Source organism: Culex quinquefasciatus, chromosome 2, assembly GCF_015732765.1.
Source record: "Culex quinquefasciatus strain JHB chromosome 2, VPISU_Cqui_1.0_pri_paternal, whole genome shotgun sequence".
NCBI classification, from domain to species: Eukaryota; Metazoa; Arthropoda; class Insecta; order Diptera; family Culicidae; genus Culex; species Culex quinquefasciatus.
The window spans coordinates 39,451,445-39,471,384 of record NC_051862.1 but is presented as its reverse complement, the minus strand read 5'-3'; positions in this window follow the sequence as shown (position 1 = coordinate 39,471,384).

Below are 19,940 nucleotides of genomic sequence, written 5' to 3'. Positions count from 1 at the left end.
TGATAATTGAGAAAATCCAAATAAAAGATTCCCACTTTATTATTTATTAAACACATTTTGTTTTATTAACAAAACCTTTACTATATCGCTTTCAAATAATTTCACATTTTATTGTAAAGTTTAAAAATGTTAAAAATAATATAAACCTCAGTACACTACCGCTCTAATCGAGTCCGTCCCATATGTAAAAACAGCAAGCCGAGAAAAACGCAAGTTAAATTTGTCTCGCCCATAAGGCTACTTGTTAGAATTTCGCGAAAAACTGGATTTTCTACGGTTTTCTGGAATAAAGTACTATTTTTTACTTCTCGCGAGAATTCGAGAGAGATGATTTTTTTCTCGCGAGGGTGCGAGAATGCCAACACTAGGTTTTTCTGATATTTCACATGATTTCGAACCAAAAAGTGCTAGAAGATTCTGGAATCTATTGAAAAATTGTGTCGCGTCGTGGCCTTGGGTGTTTGGCCCTCAGTCGTGTGGTGTTCGTGGAGGAGATCGGTTGGAGAATCGACGCGCGAGAATCCGCGAGAAAGTGCTAGAAGATTCTGGAATTTATTGATAGAAGGCGTCGCGTCGTCGTGTTTTTATTATCTTTCTGTTGTTGAGCCGGTTGTTCGCGGTCCGGACTGGGTAAATTCGTGGTGAAGTTTGTTGCAAAGAAGTCATGCGCGAAGAATTTCATTAAATCGATTAAAACAGTTCGGTATATCGGCACTATTTGAGGTTTACATGATAACGAATAATACGATGCTAAAAATTTCATTTTGTTTTGAAAGCCCTTCTCATAGCGTCGAGGCTCGGAAGGCAATGATTATGTTTCACTTTCTGGTCATATCATCTAGCAATAATGAATCCGGATCTATTTTAAATTGTACGTTACCGAATAATCCGTTGATTCAACTTTCATTTCGTTTTGAAAGCCCATCCCAAAGCATCGTTGCTTGGATGGCACGCCGGCGGTAAGAAGTAAAAAATACGCGAATGATAGTTCCTTCTCATAGCGTCGTAGCTCAGAAGGCAATGGCAGGTAACAAAAATATCTTATTTTTGCGATATCTCTATAACAATTGGTTTAAATAAAAAAAAAACTTAATCAACTAAGTCATTCATGAAATTTTGTTTAAGATTTTAAACTTTTTGAAAATAATTCAACAGATGAGCTCTTCAATAATAATTGACAATAATTGAACATTTTATATAAACATGCCTGTAACTATTTAATTGTAATATTTGATTTCAAATTTGATTTTGCATCAAAAAATACCTTTGAAATTTAGTTTGACAATGTTTTCTATCTCCAAAATTCTATTTTTTTTTTCAAAAAGCATATCTCCGGTACCAGCTTTTGCACCATCCTTAACCTATTTTTTAAGTCCTGATCACAACCTATATTTGCCGAGACACAAAATCGATCAGAATATCCCTTTTCAAAATGCCAATTTTTGAATATTCACCTCTTCAGCCTATTTTGTAAGACCAGCCCGCAGAATTAGATGTATGGAAAAACTAATGAAACTTAATTAAGCCAAATTATTTATGGCTTGTATTGTAACTGTAGTAAATTTGTAAATGCGGATATCTCTGGAACTAATGGTCCAATTTTTAATGTCAAAAAATTAATCATCCTTGAAATTTCATATCTCCTCGAAAAATAAAATAAAAAAATTGTTTACTCAGTACAAACTTTCCAATAGGTTATTTTTTTGAAAATATTTGTTTTCGGGCGATTTACAAATTTCGGTCTTTTCGTTCCTAAGTTACAGCTACTTAAGCTACTCAATATAAAGAAACAATTAAAATGAAGTTTCTACCACTACTACCTACCACTTTGCGCAAGACACCGAACCGATCAGATAATTTCTTCCCAAGATTCAGATTTTCGATTATTTACATACCTCTTCTGTATTGATAGTAGACTGGCTCGTCGTTATATGGATAAGAAAAATATCAAATCAAACCAGTTTTTTGTATGCCTTTTGGGCCTCAAAACAACTCCCCGAAATTTGGGAGCGATGGTTGCGTCCATACTTTGCGCATTGCATTTCAATTTTGTATAGGAATTGGTTTGGGAAAACCTTCTTTGTTACATTTTGATTTTTATCATTTTAATTTTCCACTAAAGTTTTCAAACCAACATAATAGCGTTGAAATTGAGAAAATTCTCTAAAACTTTCCTGAAGAAAGTAGGTATTGTCTGCCCACCATTGAAAAAACGGCTAATATCCACTTTTGGCAAAAACGAGATATTAGCACCAGGTGGTAGAGGATGTTCCAACGCATCTACTGGAACTTGAATTTTACTGAAATAGTGTTTAGACTTGGCTGCCGATGCGAAAAACCAAACGGCTAATATGCCACTCTTATGGGAAATTGCCTTGAGAGAGATTTGGTGACAAACACTAAAACGCGTTTTTCTAAATACTTGATGTGGCATAATAGCCGAATTTTCAATGGAGTACCCGACGCGATTGGTAGTGAGCAATGTATTTCTTATGGAGCGAACCGTCAAACTACCACTCGAATCGGGTATTCCATTATGGGCAGTTGTGCTATCTTGCTCCTGTCAAAAGATACATCGTGCTCAAAACTGGTCTAAAATGTGATTTCCGAGCAAAAAACACGGTTTAGGGGCCTAAAATCACCAAAAAGAACATGTTCTGATAAATAGACCTTCTCGAGCCATCCTAATGGATAGCTGCTAAAATTGCATGGAGAATTGTATGGGCTAACCAATGATGCAAAATAACTTCTTTGGTTATAGCGAAGCCCACCCCCACAAAGTTTTAGCCAAATAAAAAAATACTGAAATTTGAAATATCATAACATCGGCCATTTCGGTGGAGAATAGCTGAGATATGAATTTATGATATTTATTTTCCTTTCTTAAAGAAAGTTTCTTTTGCAGAACCAGCTGATATTCCGGTGTTCTGAAACAGATGATTTTCGTCTTATCAAAAAACAAGATGTTATAACCCATTCAAATGATAACCCTACCTCATCCAATTTTATAGGTGTCAACACAATTCCGTCCCCAACGTCGTCGTCATCGTCCTCGCGGCAATCATCATTAGAGCACCTCTGCTGGATTGGGTTGGTTAAGTTTTTCTGCAGAAATAAGGTGCTCTAAATTTTTACGACCGCAATTTGCCTAAAACATAACCGACGACAACCGGTTATTAATTTTGATACGATTTTTTTTCCTTCTGCGGTTCACTTTCGACATTATTTTTTTAAGTGCGTTGACCATCTTCCCGGTGTCGATCGCCGCTCCAGGATAATTTATTCCGATGAGCATCAGAGGAGAGCACCAAAAGTCAACCTTTCACCATTAGATTCAATAAGGACACACGCACGCGTCCCGATGGCGACACTCTGGCCACGACCGGCGTGTAATGATGATGGGATCATTTTTTTTTTGAGTGAGCATGTTTTTTTTTGGTTCTTTTTGCTCAAATTTGCATTAATTTTCCGCAGTTGCTCCCGTAGCTCCGGGCTGGGATATTTTGGGCGAAAGGTGTGACAATTATGCATCCCGGTGTCAACAGCGAAGGTTCTTATCTGAAATGTGAATTTTGGTTGTTCTTTACGGCAAAGAAGATATAGCTCCATTAACCTAGTTTAAAATACATGATTTTTTTCGCTAATTTATTTAATAAACCATTTAGTTACTCTCACTGTCAAACAGCTCTAGTGAGAAGTGAGCAAAATTCTGAATTCTTCAAGGATTTAAGCAAGATTTATGAAAGTTTGTCTAGACTAAACTTAAAAAATTGCTCTACTACATCTGAAAAAATATAGAGCGATTTTCAAACATTTTGCATAAAATATCTTTATTTATTTTCAACACCATATGCCTTCTATAAAATCGCTCAATTAATTTTAAATTTGCATTATGACATAAAGATAAATCTTGTAGATCAAATTTAAATTTTGCCGATATTGCAAAATTTTTTCTCGAAAATTCGCGTTCATTAACATTCCACACTTAATGTAATTAATGCAAACACCGTCAACCTGCCGTCACTTATTCAATCACCTTTCTAATAAGTGCACGCACACCTTGCTCGCGTCACATGATTTATGGCCGCCCCTCAAGTGTCGTTTTTATTGAATATCACATCCAAAATCCAACCTCCTTTTTTCTCGCTCACTTTCATTATCATTCTACCAAGACAAGAAAAAAACAGAGAGCATGCTGCGATCAAAATTACTTTTCCAATCAAGATTCAATCGCCTTTTCATCGTCCTGCGAACCTGAGCGAGTCGCTTTTGACGCCTCCAGGGGTCGTCCATATTTTGGCGCGGCTGAGGTGCCACGCGAACGAGCGTGCCGCTTTTTAATTATCTTCAAATGCGCTGTGATAAAAAGTGTGTGTGAGAGAGTTGTGAACAAAGAGAGAAGAAGAGGAGCAAACACATCAGAATCATCTGCTGCATGGTGTAATTATCATGAGAAGGCAAGTGTTTTCGTCCTGAATTAAATTGAGATGCTCTGTGTCTTCAATAGAAAAAAAATTAAGAAAAGTTGCCAAAACACTTTTTACGTCTTCCACATAATACTGAAAAATCCGGAAAACACCAAAAATCTATTTTTTGCAATTAAGTCGGGAAACTACTTATTTTTCCTGTCATTCTTGAACGACGAAATAGCCTACTTTTCTGTACCAAAAATAACAGAGTCGAATAGCAACACTTTTCAAAATAAATGCTAAAAAGTTCTACTTTTCAGTACTTAAATGGGTGCTGAAAAGTTGAACTTTTCAGCACTTATTTCGAAAAGTAATACTTTTCAAAAAAAAAAATGATTTATGGACAAAATACATGAACATTTGACTTATAATTTCATTCAAAGGTAAATTTGCATTGCAAAAAAAAGTTGTATGGAACTCGTTGCAAAACATGTTTTTTTCAGCACTCGTCGTATTCATCCAACTCGGTTAACTTCGTTGGATAAATATACAACTCGTGCTGAAAAAATCCCATTTTTGCAACTTGTTGCATAAACTACTATTTTATGTTCGTTTCAGGTGCATAACACTACACGACAAAACAAAACTTGTATCATGCGCAGTACGATATCTCATAAGTTCCTCAGAGAAAAGGCTTCCCCGAATCCGATGCAATCGACAGAATTTGATTTTATGACCACGCGGACTTACCAGAATTTGGTAAATTTTTTAACATTAAAAAATCGAACAATTTCAAAAAAAACATGCGTCTCCTCCAAATTATATGAGCTATCTACAAGAATATGAAAGCCCCTGGTTCATAGTCATTTCCTTTAAGCACATCGGAAACAACCAATATAAATGGATAAAATTGTTGTCAAGTTCGGGGGGTCCACAACTAGCATTTTTTTGTACGATTATTGAAATAAATATTAAAAGTTTGAAATTAAAATATTTGAAAAAAAAAGGTTTTTTTGAATTTATTTGTTTACTAAAATTATATGTATCTCATAGGTCTATATGTACTTCGGGATGTCCATGGTCATCCAAGGACTCCCTGGAGTTAAGATCTACGAGTCTACCGCCGTAACAAGCAAGAGGTCGTCGAATTCTGATCCCAGATCATGTGCGTATAGAATCTCCAGGGAGTTCTTAAATGACCATGGACATTCCAACACATTCATATAGTAGTCTACCTTACGCACATGATCTGGGGTCAAAATCCAACGACCTCTTGCTTGTTACGGCGTAGACTCGCAGATCTTTACTCCAGGGAGTCCTTGGATGACCATGGACATCCCGACGTACAAATAGACCTATGAGATACATACAATTTTAGTAAACAAATAGATTTAAAAAAAATATTTTCAAATATTATATATGCTAGTTGTGGACCCCCCGAACTTGACAACAATTTTATGCATTTGTATTGGTTGTTTCCGTTGTGCTTAAAGGAAATGAATTAGGGGCTTCCATATTCTTGTAGATGGCTCATATAATTTTGTAGGAGACGCATGGTATTTTTTTTTTTAAATTGTTCGATTTTTTAATGCTAAAAAATTAACCAAATTCTGGTAAGTCCGCGTGTACATAATATCAAATTCTGTCGATTGCATCGGATTCGGGGAAGCCTTTTCTCTGAGGAACCGATGAGATATCGTACTGCGCATGATACAAGTTTTGTTTTGTCGTGTAGTGAATCAAATTTGAGTGATTCTCTACGTTTCTCCAAACCGACCTTTTTTTGTATTATTTTTTCAAATGAGATGAAACTTAATGATGTCGAATTTTCCGGGCCAAATGTGAGAAAAATCGGTCAACATTTACCCATTGATACTCAAAGGTTTAGTTTGTATGGGAAAAATCTAAAAAATGTATGAAAAACTTACGGTTTGGTCTACATGGAGCGCTACTTCTATTCAAATATTCCCAAAAGTGAAATTCTCATTAAAAATTTAATGCTACAACTTTGTTGAACACACCAAAGTTAAAACTCGATCCTGAAAAGATGTTAGCGATTTTAAAAAATCATTTTTGAATGAAAAGCATTTTTCACCAGTTTCTGGCTTGGGTATGAATGGATTAATTTTAACCAATTTTGCTCAAAATTGGCACATAACCTTATAATAACAAAAATAAAAACGATTTTACTTGTGGAGCAGGGGGTCATTTTTTCTGGGCACCCTAGTGTACCCCAGTTATTATGTAAACAAATTGTATTATGTTAAGCACAGATTTAAACATGAATTGAACTAAAGATATATTGATGTTGCTGAAGGATTTTTACATTTCCTTCAAACTCATAAATGTTTGAACTTTTTCCCGTTAAATTATTATTTTCCAGATGCTCTACCCAATCTTACCGTTGCACAACTTTTACCCTTAATTTCGCTCGTAAATTGTCCGAATCCTATCACTCGATTGATCTGCCCTCATTTGCCCTTTTCCCAGTTTTGGCTTCATCGCGGAGTTATTTTCCAAAAGGTGTTGCCACCACATTCGAACGCAGATAACACTTTTAATTTGGACGCGTTACAAATTTGTGTTATTTCCAATTCTTCAGCCCTCTTCTGCGAACACATCTGGCCCCTTTATCAAAGTGCCATTATTTATTGCATCAAATGTTTGCTTTCAACACTTCTGGGTTCGAATTTATTGGCGATATTGTTTCATCTTTACAACTATCACGGCTCTTTCCTTTTTGCAATGCAAATATCTTTCTGTCTTCAATTAAAAAAGAGAAGAAAAAAAGTGCACCAAAATCCAAGGAGAAACCCCAAAAAAAGCTGCAGTCCTCGGAGAGAGCAGCAGCAGCAGTTGCAGCATAAATGGCCAGCACCTGCCTTAATTTCATGTTGCTGATGCTGCAACCGCTGCCGGGAAGCTGCTCTACTCTGCTCGAGGAAGAAAGATTTACACACTTTACAGCCTCACCTTGGCCCCACACACCACACGCGTCGTCGTCGCCGTCGTCGGTGGAAAAGGTGATTTGGCCAAGCGACGAACCCCTTTCGGCGTTCAAGTCTCTCTCTGCGGTGTGTGGCTGTGCAGACCAAAAGGACTCGTGCCATTTTCATTATTATTATTGTTGTTATTATTTTTATTTTTTTCTGGTGGGGCTTACTTTCCTTATGCACACTTCAGCTTTCATGCTTATGCTCCGGGAACATGTTTGCGATATGTGCGTATTATGCACGGAGAGCCGCTTCCGAAATGATGTTGTGTCATTTTTCTTCGGTCCATTTGGCGCAGAAGAAGGGAAAAAAGACGTCTGGATTCTAATGAGGTAATTGGTACAATTGTCTGATAAAATCCGTGAGATAACAGAGGAAGAGAGAGAGAGAGAGAGAGAGAGAGAGAGAAAGAGAGAGAGAAAGAAAAAGAGAGAGAAAGAAAAAGAAAAATATATTCAGAACAGTAATTTTTACGTTATTTTCCCGAAAAAATAGATTGAACTTTGATGTATTTAAGATTGTTATGTCCTTACCGTAAACTGGGGTCAATCGGGACACATGGGGCGAATTGGGACAGCAGTTTTAACCATGTTAGAGCACAATATTTTGATTTTTCTGATTGGTTTCGGTTAGAACAGACTAAGACCAACAAAATGTGTACATCCATTTCCAAATTTAAAAGCGTTAAGTGCTCTAAAAATTGCTGTCTCTATTCAGCCTGTAGTTCTGATTCACCCCAGATTACGGTATATGTTTTGTGTAATGTTATATTTCAGCATTTTTTTTTAACTGTTTTTGTTCGCCTTCAACTTTGTATCTGTTGGATATGGGATTGTGAGGATCCCTATCCACAGACAACACCACTACAGCTGGGCTCACGAGTGATATTGGTGTATCATCTCGTCGACGCCAATGCAGCTGTGAGATGGTTCACGACTTCTCCCGCGAGAACACACATTTTAATCTGTTGTATTGTTGTTGTAAATAAATAGTTTATTATGTTCCGTGTTACTCGTTTGTGTGTTTATTAATGACCCCTCCGAAAGGGCTTTTCCGCGGACGTAACAGTGGCGACGAGAAGTGGAGAATTGGCCGCCGTAGTTGGCCAATTCCAGTAACCCGCGCGAAGGATAAGCCAAGAAGTTGGAGGAGGAGAAGATGGCGGATTCGAGCCAGGATCCGGTCCAGCGGCCGCCAGGTCCACCGAGCGCACCTGCTGCCGGCCGTGCGCACACCGGGGAGCAACCGCCTCAGCATCGCTGCCAACAAGTGCCGACGCAGTGGAGCCGATTCCACCCGGCAGGGCAGCAGCAGCAACCATCTCAACCGTGCTGCATCATCGACCAGCAATGGCGCCGCCGCCATCAACAGCAGCATCAACAACTGTTTGGGGTGGGCCATTCCGGCTGGGTCGTCAGCAAGTCGTCTCGAGGTCGACCGTATTTCCCTCGACGACACTTCAGCAGCAGCACTCACCGGGAATCAACTCCACCCGCAGCGAGTGATCTCCCGCAGCCGAGGGGTGTTCAAAACGGCAGCACCCTCAACACCGTAGCAGACTCGATGTCTGCCGACATGCTGTCCGGTTTATGCCAGCAGCGCAGTGGATGGCCACATACGACGGCGCATCTACAACCGGACGGAGCAGCGTCCCAAGCACCTCCAGGTACGCGACATCGAAGGCGCAGCCGGACGGGTACCGCATCCGTTAACCTGGCCGAGTCGGACTGGGAAGTGCCGCACGATCACGGACGGTGATCGTCGCCCCACGAGAGGGCACCGTTACCTTCTCGCTCATCCTCCGGAATTGGTTTCCTGATGACAAACGTTGTCATCGCCTCTTCGTCCTTCATTCAGTGAAGATCGTCGTACGGCCCGCTAACACCAATTCAGAGGGGGAGATGTTGGATATGGGATTGTGAGGATCCCTATCCACAGACAACACCACTACAGCTGGGCTCACGAGTGATATTGGTGTATCATCTCGTCGACGCCAATGCAGCTGTGAGATGGTTCACGACTTCTCCCGCGAGAACACACATTTTAATCTGTTGTATTGTTGTTGTAAATAAATAGTTTATTATGTTCCGTGTTACTCGTTTGTGTGTTTATTAATGACCCCTCCGAAAGGGCTTTTCCGCGGACGTAACAGTATCATACAAAAAATGTATATTTTTCGGAATATTTTAGGATAAAAGTGTGTGTTTGAGTAATTTTCAAGCAAGATAAAAAAATATTTGGCAGTTTTGCCATTTTTTTAAACTCTCTTTCAAAACGTACAGATACAACCACAAAAAGAAAAAAGATCTCTAAAATAAGGTTTATTGATTATCAGACAAATAGCACTCAATTTTCAAATTCCACCGCAATCTCAGCTACCGTCATCTGGGGGTGAAAAGCAGTTATTTTAGCGTTGTTACAGCCCAATATTTGAATATTTTTGAATGGTTTCTGTGAGAACGGACACAGATCACCAAAAATAGTGCATCGATTTCCAAGTTTCCAGCTCTTAAGTGCTCTAAAATATGCTGCCTTTATTCAGACTGTAGTCCCGATCCGCCCCAGATGACGGTTTGATCCGATTTAGAACGCGTGCAATTTTTCGATCTTTCCGATAAAATTATTATGAAAATTTCAAGACGGCATTTTGAAAAGGGCCTAACTTTTCCTTCCTTAACCTGATACAAATTGTTATATTAACAGGCTATCGTTTCCAATAAATTACAATCACAAATATGCATTTTTCAAATGTTAGTCCAATTTACAAAGTTTCATTAAAAATTAACTTTGAACTTTTCGAAAAAATATTTTTAAACTTGGGTAACCCTACACTGAAATAAAAAAAAGTACCAAATTCCTTAATTCTAGGAATTTTGGCTCTTTCCTTATTTAGGAATAGGGGTTTTTGGATTACTTAATAAGGAAAGGGGGCAAAATTCCTAGAATTAAGGAATTTGGTACTTTTTTCTTTATTTCAGTGTAAGAACAATCTAATCTAATCTAATCTAATCTAATCGAACACAAGCGCAGCCAGTCCGGAGAAAGCATCCGGGAAGAACTTATGGTTAGATTACGCCTCAAGTTCCTTCTTGTCATTCCCAAGTAACAAATGATATGCTTAGTATTCTTAGAAGTTTTTATTAAAGTTTTAAAAAATGCAATAAAGTATTACTAAAGCTTTGATTAAAACCTGCTTGTTTTTTGGTCACAAAACTCAATAATAGTTTCAAGATTTCTTCAAGATAATGTTAAGAATTATATATTAGGTTTTAATTTGGTTTTATTCCTTACACTTTAAACTATCTTGAAGAGGTTGTTTTGTTGCTAAATAACTTTAACGAAGTCTGCCTTAAATCAGTCCGTCTTCAAAGAGCATTTTACAATCCTGTAAGACTTAAACTGTCAGTGTCTCCGCAACTTCGTTCTGTGCAGAACGTGAAGCTGTTTCCTAAACAATTATTCATGAATATTCAGTTAGACAATTCTGTCAGTACGCATATTTAATGCCTGACTTAGTGTTCTTGAATGAACCAACAACTATGCGTAGAAACAATCAAATTTTCATGTTTGTAAGATACAGATGTTTATTCAATAGTTCTTTGTAAAATAGACTGTTGGCCTAAACTAACATTTAAACAATTATTCAATGAATATTCAGGTACTAGATATATCTCATTGTGTGTTATTCATTGTTGCGTTCAAGGTGTAATAAAAATGGCTTTTTGTTGTTTCTTATTGTGTTTTAGTTTTGATGAAAAGAATAATATATAATATTTTCCTGAAAAAGTTATTACTGTTGTGCCTTGGAATTGGCTCCAAAAAAGTGCTTTTAAAGATTCAGTGAATTTGATTTCACCTGTCTAAACACATCCGACTCTGCCTGCGGTTCTAACATTGTGGGAAATAATTTTATTTTAAAAAATAATAATATGAATATATTTCCGATAAAGTGTGCTTGGTTTTTGGGGAACACTTCTGGAGCATCATTTGGAAAGGTCGCAAAAGCATTTTGATAGCTGGAACTGTTTTGCAAATTCTGAAACAACAGGTAACTATTTAACAAAACCCGTAGTGTTAAAAGGTAACCGGGAAGTCAGCTTTTGTTTTTTGAAAATGTTACCTTTTGTATCGAAACTTGTAAAATAGTTCCAGCAGTCAAAATGCTTATCCGCCATTTTCCCGTGTTGCTACAGACTATTGAGATTTAACAAGGACTGCCATAAATACTTAAGGTATACAAAAGGTTATCCATAAAACTTTATATTTGTAAATTAGTCTTCAATAAAACCCATCAGATCTAGTTTTGTGTATTGTTACGCCCAATAATTGACAGTTCGCTCAAGGTGTCATTTGTGCTATTGTTGCCGTTTTCTGTATTTTTTTTGTGAATAACTATTTCAATCAATAATATGGTCTTTTTGTGCTGTCTACTTGTGTAAGTGAAGTGAAAAGTACAAAAACTGCGGTAAATGTTGCGACGATCACTTATCAATAGTGATAATAAGGACAGTGTTTATAAAGCTACACGAATAAAGTTGCGTCAGTTGGTTCTTCATCAAGTGATCTTATGTGTGTTTATGCTGCGTGTTTTTTAAATGAATAAATATCGTTAAAAAGCAAAAAACCTTTCTGTTTTTTATTCAGTTATTTTGAAATTAAATTTCTCCACCATCGAAGGCGATCTACTTGCAGCTGAAAAAGTTGCATGTGCTACGGTCCCGCCATGTGCGATATAATCTTGTAGAAAACCATGATAAAACATTTTGGTTCTGATTAAAGCCCTTATAAGTCTTTTATAAATCTGGTATGTTCTGGCTAGTTTTGAGGCAGAACTGCTCAAGAATGAATAGATTTAAAATATATTTAATCAAGAGCATTTATACTTATCGAATTTCGCCATATTGCTGAAAGAAGCAAGGGGCAATAAAACGCAGCCATATTGAATTTGGAAGCAACAACAAAGAAAAATTATTAGTTTTGGGAAAAATCTCAACTTTTTTCAGAGAATTGAAAGTGCTCACATTAATTTTTCGAGCTATCTTTGAAAATTGGTCGATGTTTTTTTTTTGGCATAACTGTTGTGGCTTATCATAAGTATAAACTTCAACAAATATTTCTTAGTTACAATAAATAATATTGCCAAATTATTATCATCTGCCATCAGTCATTGCATTTGCGTGTAAGAATATTTTATTTTAATCAAGTAAATTTGTATGTCATTCCCTCTGATATACAACCTTTTGGTTTTAACGCAAAACAAATAAATAAATACTTCATGCTCTGATATAGCATTCAAGAATAATTACAGAATTCACGAAAACCTTTTTCGAAGCCAAGCAGTTTTAATCTTGTTTTGAAGAGCTCTATGATGTATTTATAAAGCACACATTAAAACTGGTAAGTTTTACATGCTCCTCAAAAATACTCTTGATAACCTCCTAAAATGGTCCATTTTGGCTTTAATGTTTATTTAACTGGTATTTAACTCAGCATGTAGGACCATAAAGCATTTCATTTGAATTTTCTTAAGAATTCTACAGAAACTCTTTGAGACTATTACAAAACTGAAATTGTTACTTGGGATTATTAATGATTGCAGTACTTTCGAGAACCCCCGAAATGTATTACACTTACTAAAGCGGCCCGGCCTACTGCGTTGCATTAACCGCAAGAGACAGATTCTATGAACGGAACCCACATTTCATGAAATCATCAGGGGAAGAAGAAGAAGTGGGGACATACCGTACCAACCACTTCGAGTTATTTATAGAATATGGTGTGTAGTGTGTGTAGGGGAATCGTTGGGAAAGGGATTGTTTGTATTATATAGTAAATGACCTTGTGACATTATTTCACCACTACGGATTAATTCACTCAAGGGGTGTCAACCCCTCGGTGGCCGAGTGGCTAGAGCATCTGACTACCAATCCAAAGGTATGAGTTCGAATCCCACCTGATTGCATGCCTTTTTTGTTCATATTCAAAGTTCAATTATAGTCAAATAATTTCAAGGAGACCGGTCGGGAATCGAACCCGGAACCTTCCGCTTATGAGGCGGGAGCCGTAGCCATTAAGCCACAGGCCGGTCTTTTATTTCAGTGTAAGAACAATCAAACAAAAAAAAACAAAATTTATGGACCGCAATAAAATTTATACGAATACTTGTACTGCCCATGTTCGCATAAATGTCCCATATGCAAAAACAGCAAGCTGAGAAAAACGCATTTGAAGTTTGTCCCATACATAAGGCTACGTGTTAAGTTTTCGCGAAAAAACTGGATTTTCTCCTGATTTCTAGAACAAAGTACTGGATGTTATAGGCTCTTTTGAAAGAGCACACGATTTTGAACCAAACTGCATCATTAACTCGAAATCGATAAAAATGCATATGGGACATTTATGCGATCAGGGGCAGTGTATGACATTCAAAAATTCAAAAAAATATTATTTTATGTTAGACCATTGCAAATTTTATTTAAACTTTTTGTCCCTGCTCTTTTTAAGTTTCCACCAAAATTAAGGGGCAAAAACAAAAAAAGGCATTGCTGCTGAAAATTTATTTTTTTCATTGAAAGAAAACTTGAAAAGTCTTGAAAAGAAAAGTATTTGTAAATTTTTGATTATACGCTGTGTCGCGTTAATTCATGAATTTTAAGCATTTAATTTTTTTTGGTAAATTTCGAATTTTGGGACCACAGATCCTAAAAGACGTAAAACTTTAGGATTCAAAATATATCTATTAATCCATTAATGTCTTGTGAGCTCGTTATAGTAGCATAATTTTAATAATGCATAAAGCATTTTGTGATACTTTTTTTCTATTTTTTTTGAGAATTAGGCTTCTCGATCTCTACTAGATCTGAGGAACGATAAATTGAAGTAGTATTTGTACCAGCTTTATTTAAAAAAAGAAAGCATGAGATCGACAAATATGTTTAAATAAAACCATTGTTCGATGTATGTAACCAGAAAAATTAATTTAAAAAAAAGAACCTATCGATCAGATTCTGCGTACGAGACCATTTTTTTCTGCTATAATTTTATGTTTGTATATCATCAATTAGGACAGCAAATCATAAGCGTTTAAAATTGTGACCCTATTAACCCTGTACAGCCCAAATTTTTTTTTCGATTTTTTTTATTTTTCCTTAAAGCAACTTTTGATCTACGAAAAACTGTACTTCTCTTGCTTTATGTTTTTCTTATTTCATTTTTAGTAATTTTGCATTTATCTTGTTTGGTTTATGTTTGTTTTTGGTAGTATTTGGCCTATTCTACCACTTCCTGTCATTACATGTTGCCTATTTATTTTTTCCATGTTTTTACAGTAACTTTTCCAATTTTGTGCTTGTTTTTCACATTTTCTACTATAAAATGGCAACATTATCATTTAAATTGTAAAAAATGCGTAGAGACATAGTTTAGGACACTACACAAATTACTGCATACTGAAAAAAAAAATTTCACTAAGTTTGTTATAATATTAAATTTATAATAAAATTCTCTAGATAATTGTTACCACAACGACTTCAGATTAATTTTTATTTATTTCAAACCGATTGCATACCCCAGCAAAAAAAAGTTCAAATTTTAAGCACTTTGTACATCCAAACAACAGCAGTTTGATTTTCTGCCACTCTCTCTCGATTCAAGCCAAAATTAAACAGTTGAAGAAAAGCATTAAACCAACAAACGTTCCCAAAACCGCACACCACCTCGGAAAGTGCGTCAGGTTTTGGACCTCAGCAGAAGACATGACAGCCGGCACGCGTTACCTATTTTTCCATTGTTTCGGTGCCACAGAGGTGAAGGAGGATGAGGGTTGCACTTCCGCAAAATAATGCACTTCCTGCCGCATCTGATGTTCCCTCACAAAAAAAGCAAATTGAAGAGGTGGGAGGTAAAGTCACGTCAGGGCACGAGCTCTTGTAGGGTTTGAAGCTTTTTGGCAGAACAAGAGGTCGAAATTGGTAGGAAAAAAATCTTAAATTAATGTAATAAAATTCAATGTTAATGATCTACGTTTTAAGACATAAGCGAAAGATTTACAATCTCAAAAAAAAAAGTATAAAATCTAACGAAAAAGATTCAAATTCAAAGGTTTCAACCCAACCTCAAAGGATTCACCCCCGATTCAAAAGTCAAAGCGATTTTCCCATCAACCGTATGTTCCTTCTCCAACCTGAAATTCCTCCCCTTCTGACGTTCCGAAGGCGTTTTGGAAATCATTGAACCCGAAATCGTTAACATTTTTCAAGACTGAGGGCGCACGTCCAAAGAGCAAAGAACAAAAAAAGGAAACAAAATACTTTTATATACACCTCAGCCAAGAAGTCAATTGGGAATCTCGATTCTCGACCCCTGTTTGAAAACAAAAAACCGAAAGAAAAAGGCAGGAAAATCCAAAAGGTCCTAGCCTCAGCTCAAACACATGTGCCAAACGCCGAACACACCTCGCCCATTATGGCAAACCAAAGGAAGGGAATAAGTTTGAACAAAAAAAAAAAAAAAACTTTGAGGGTTCCTTTTGGCGAAAACCAAAAGCAAAATGAATCCAAAAGGGTCCTTGCCCGTCTAGAGGTCAACCGACGTATGATTCGAGCAAAGACGAAAAAAAAATCAACGAATATTCATTTTTCGAAAAATGTGGTTATCAGCGCTTGACAATCTTTATTGCTGGTGCCGAATGTCGGTTTCGATTCAGGGCAGACCCCTTGGAAGGGACCCCTAAGCTGTGTGCCAAAAACGGTGGCACGTGTGTGTACGCCATGCTGGGCATCGGAAAGGGAGATGCCATGTGGTAATTAGTAAATTAGTAAATTAAAGGTTGCAAGGATCTTGATTGTTTTGTGTTTGGAGGGATTAGGAAAGGGAGGAATTTTGACGGATCTTGTGGAGTGTTAGAATTTCGAACATGCTGGTTTTTATTTTTTTATTGCCAAACGCGACTTAAGAATTTTGAAAGCATTTTAAACATTTTTAGGAATCAATTAAAAAAATGTTTTTGATTGTGATGTAAATTCAATTACCTTCACAAAGGAAAAAAATGATTCCTTCTCTGTCCTTAAATAAAATCAAAGAGATCCAAAAATCCACTCAATTCTTTTTTTTTATTTGTGACGCGATTGACGGTTGCATATATGAGTATTTATAGAGTTTTAAATAAGAAATAAACATTTTTAATTGCTTAAAAGTCAATTTGGACTTGAGGGTCAGAAGTTACAGCCATTTTAAGGCTATTTCTTCATTTGTCATGCCATGTCTAATTTTCAAGTGCGGATTGTTTGGGACCACCCTAACTGTTATATTACGTAGTTTGCTACCACGCCATAGTTACGTAGTTTGTGCACACTCCATTCTAAACGTCATTCATTCATCCATAGGCTCTCTCATTCTCTCTCTTTTCCATTCATTCTTTATCCGAGTGTCGAGCAAGAAAGACCGATTAATAAAGCTCAGTTTGTTAAGTTGAACAAGTTGTTGTCAATCGATTACCAAATAAAACATGGTGTCAGAAGCACTCGTGGATTAAAAGTGATTTCCGGCGTCATTTGATATCGCGGAAGTGTCTAGTGAGGAGAAACCCGGTCCGAGCGGCGAAGAAAATCATTTGCGGAGGTGATCGAACGAACTTGTTTGATCCTGTCCAGCGCCATATTTTTCCTGTCGTCGTGCCGGAGCTGTGTGTTTTCCCAGAAGAAATGAACGCGAAGCAGTTTACCCAATTTATGGGGAAGGTGCAGGAATTGATTGGTTCGATTCAGAAGGCACAGGAAACGAAGCCAGCGGTACAAGTGGCTGCAAGTGCGGGTCCAACGGCTGTGCCCCTTCCACCGTCGCTTGAACTGGAGGGAGATATGGAGAGGAATTTTGAGTTCTTCGAAGAAAGCTGGAAGTTCTATGTCAGTGCAGTTGGCATGGACACGTGGCCGGAGGATCGAAATGAGCAGAAGACCAGCATCTTGCTTTCAGTGATCGGAAGGGACGCGCTGAAGAAGTACGCTAACTTCGAATTGACGGACGCAGAGAAGAAAAATCCAGGGCTGGCGTTAGCGGCGATTAAAAGGAAAGTTGTGCGAGTGCGGAACAAGTATCTGGACTGGTTCGACTTTTTCTCAGTTTCGCAAAATCCCGAAGAGAGTGTCGACGACTATGTGTGCCGGGTGAAGTCTCTCGCGAAGATCTGTAAGTTCAACGCCTTGGAAGCTGATATGATCAGATACAAGCTGGTAACCTCTATCAAGTGGGTGAACCTGCGTTCGAGATTGGTCACTATGCCCGATCTAACGGAAGCACAAGCTGTTGATTTCTGTCACGCGGAGGAGATAGCCGAACGTCACCCCCTCACCGAAGAACAGCAATACGTCACGGTCAACAGGTTGAAGCGGAAGGCGAGGAGGTGCAAATTTTGTGGTGAACAGCATGACTTCACCAAGGGAGTCTGCCCAGCTCTCGGCAAGAAATGCTATCGATGTGGTGGCAAGAATCACTTCGAGGTTGTGTGCAGAGCAGAACGGCGAAAGAAGCAAAACGACGATCTCGAAGGCAGATGGCGTACAACGGAAGCAGTACCGACGAAGAAACGGAGACGGAGTCAACAAGCAGCGAAAGCGGTACAGTAGGAAAGGTGTCCGCCGGAAGTGGCAGCATTGCAGCGAATCTGGACATGTGTATCGCGGGAAAGTGGCAGTCAGTGCAGTGTGAGTTGGATACTGGAGCGAGCACTAGCCTCGTGGGACGCAGTTGGTTACAGCGGATGACCGGACAAGACATGAACGAGCTGCAACCATCTAAGTATCGGCTTCGTGGTTTTGGAGGTGCGGAAATTCCTGTGATCGGTCAGACGGAAATCCAATGTCGACAATACGGCCGTAAGTACTACCTGGTTCTGCAAGTTGTCGATGTTGACCATGGTCCGCTACTGTCGGCAAATGTTTGTCGTACTCTGGGCTACTTGAAGTTCAGCAACAAGACTCAGTTCAAACTGCCGAAACCTGCTGATACTCAACGAAACATCTACCGCATTGAAGCTCAACACACGACATCACCTGGCGTTCTGAAGGTTTACGAGTTAACAAGCACGCAACCGGTGAGATGTAGGTGTTTCACGGCAGCCAAAGGCAAATGTTCCAGTTCACGTGCGGTAAGGCTCGAGTAATTCATGCTGTAGTCCAGGACACCGAACCTTGCACCGAACAGATTTGTCGAGACTTGGTGAATCATGAACCACGTAAAGAACCAAACACGCCCAAGATACCACACCAAATCTCGACTCCAATCATCGATCCGTTTGAAGTGGAGCAATCCCAGAGCGACTTTTGCACGAAAAAAATTCCGAGGAGGCATAACTGGTTTTGGAACGACAGACATCAGAGACGTCGAGAAGAGTAGTTTTTAGTTTCAGCGATGTATTTTTTTTATTCCTTTTGCATTTAGTTTCAGTTTTGATTACTTTTCTTTTATACAACAGGGAGGATGTTATATTACGTAGTTTGCTACCACGCCATAGTTACGTAGTTTGTGCACACTCCATTCTAAACGTCATTCATTCATCCATAGGCTCTCTCATTCTCTCTCTTTTCCATTCATTCTTTATCCGAGTGTCGAGCAAGAAAGACCGATTAATAAAGCTCAGTTTGTTAAGTTGAACAAGTTGTTGTCAATCGATTACCAAATAAAACACTAACGAAATTCGAAAATTATCCAAATAAATGTGTAATATTGCCCGCTGAAGCTAAATCTGCCTCAGGATTGAACCAAAGGTTCAAAATTTAGTTATATTATGATTTCCCTTTGCACCAACTGCATAAGTGGTTTTGTATTTTTTTTTACAAAAAATAGGTTTAGTTAAAGCTTTTTGTGAACTTTTTTATTTGTTTTTAATATAAAACGAATAATATATACATACTTTGATCCAAACATTTTGATGAAATAATCTGTCTTATTGAAAATTAATGTGTGTGATTGAAAATATTATTTTCCCCAAAATTTTGATCAAACATTTTAAGAAATGAGATATAAAACGTTCAAATATTAATTCAAAAGTCATTACGCACCATATTTTATGGACTTTTTATGCTTAAAAATCTTAAAAATCTTTAAAATCTTCAGTTTCGGGATTCGATGTTATAACATTTGGGTTACTTATCTAAGTTACTAACATCTGATTCTGGTAGACCAAAATTTATTAAAATTTTATTGAAAACGGAGAAGTCATTGTTGAAAAATACTTTTGCACGTTTTATTATTAATGTTGCACTTTATTTAAAAATAAAATCATGAAATTTTTCTAACCCCTTTGAAATAAAAATGAAAATTAACATTTTAAGGACATAACATATTTGTGATATAAACTTTGTCTTCAGTATTCAGCCACAAAATGGACTATAAACTTCTAAAAAAAAATATTAGCAACGGTTTAACCTGATTTCAATGTTTGTTGAATGTTTGAAAATTGCAGTAATGTGCCTTTGAATAATATTTTTTATGATTTTTGATTTAAATCAATTTGATCCAATTGGATTAGAAGCTTTTTCAA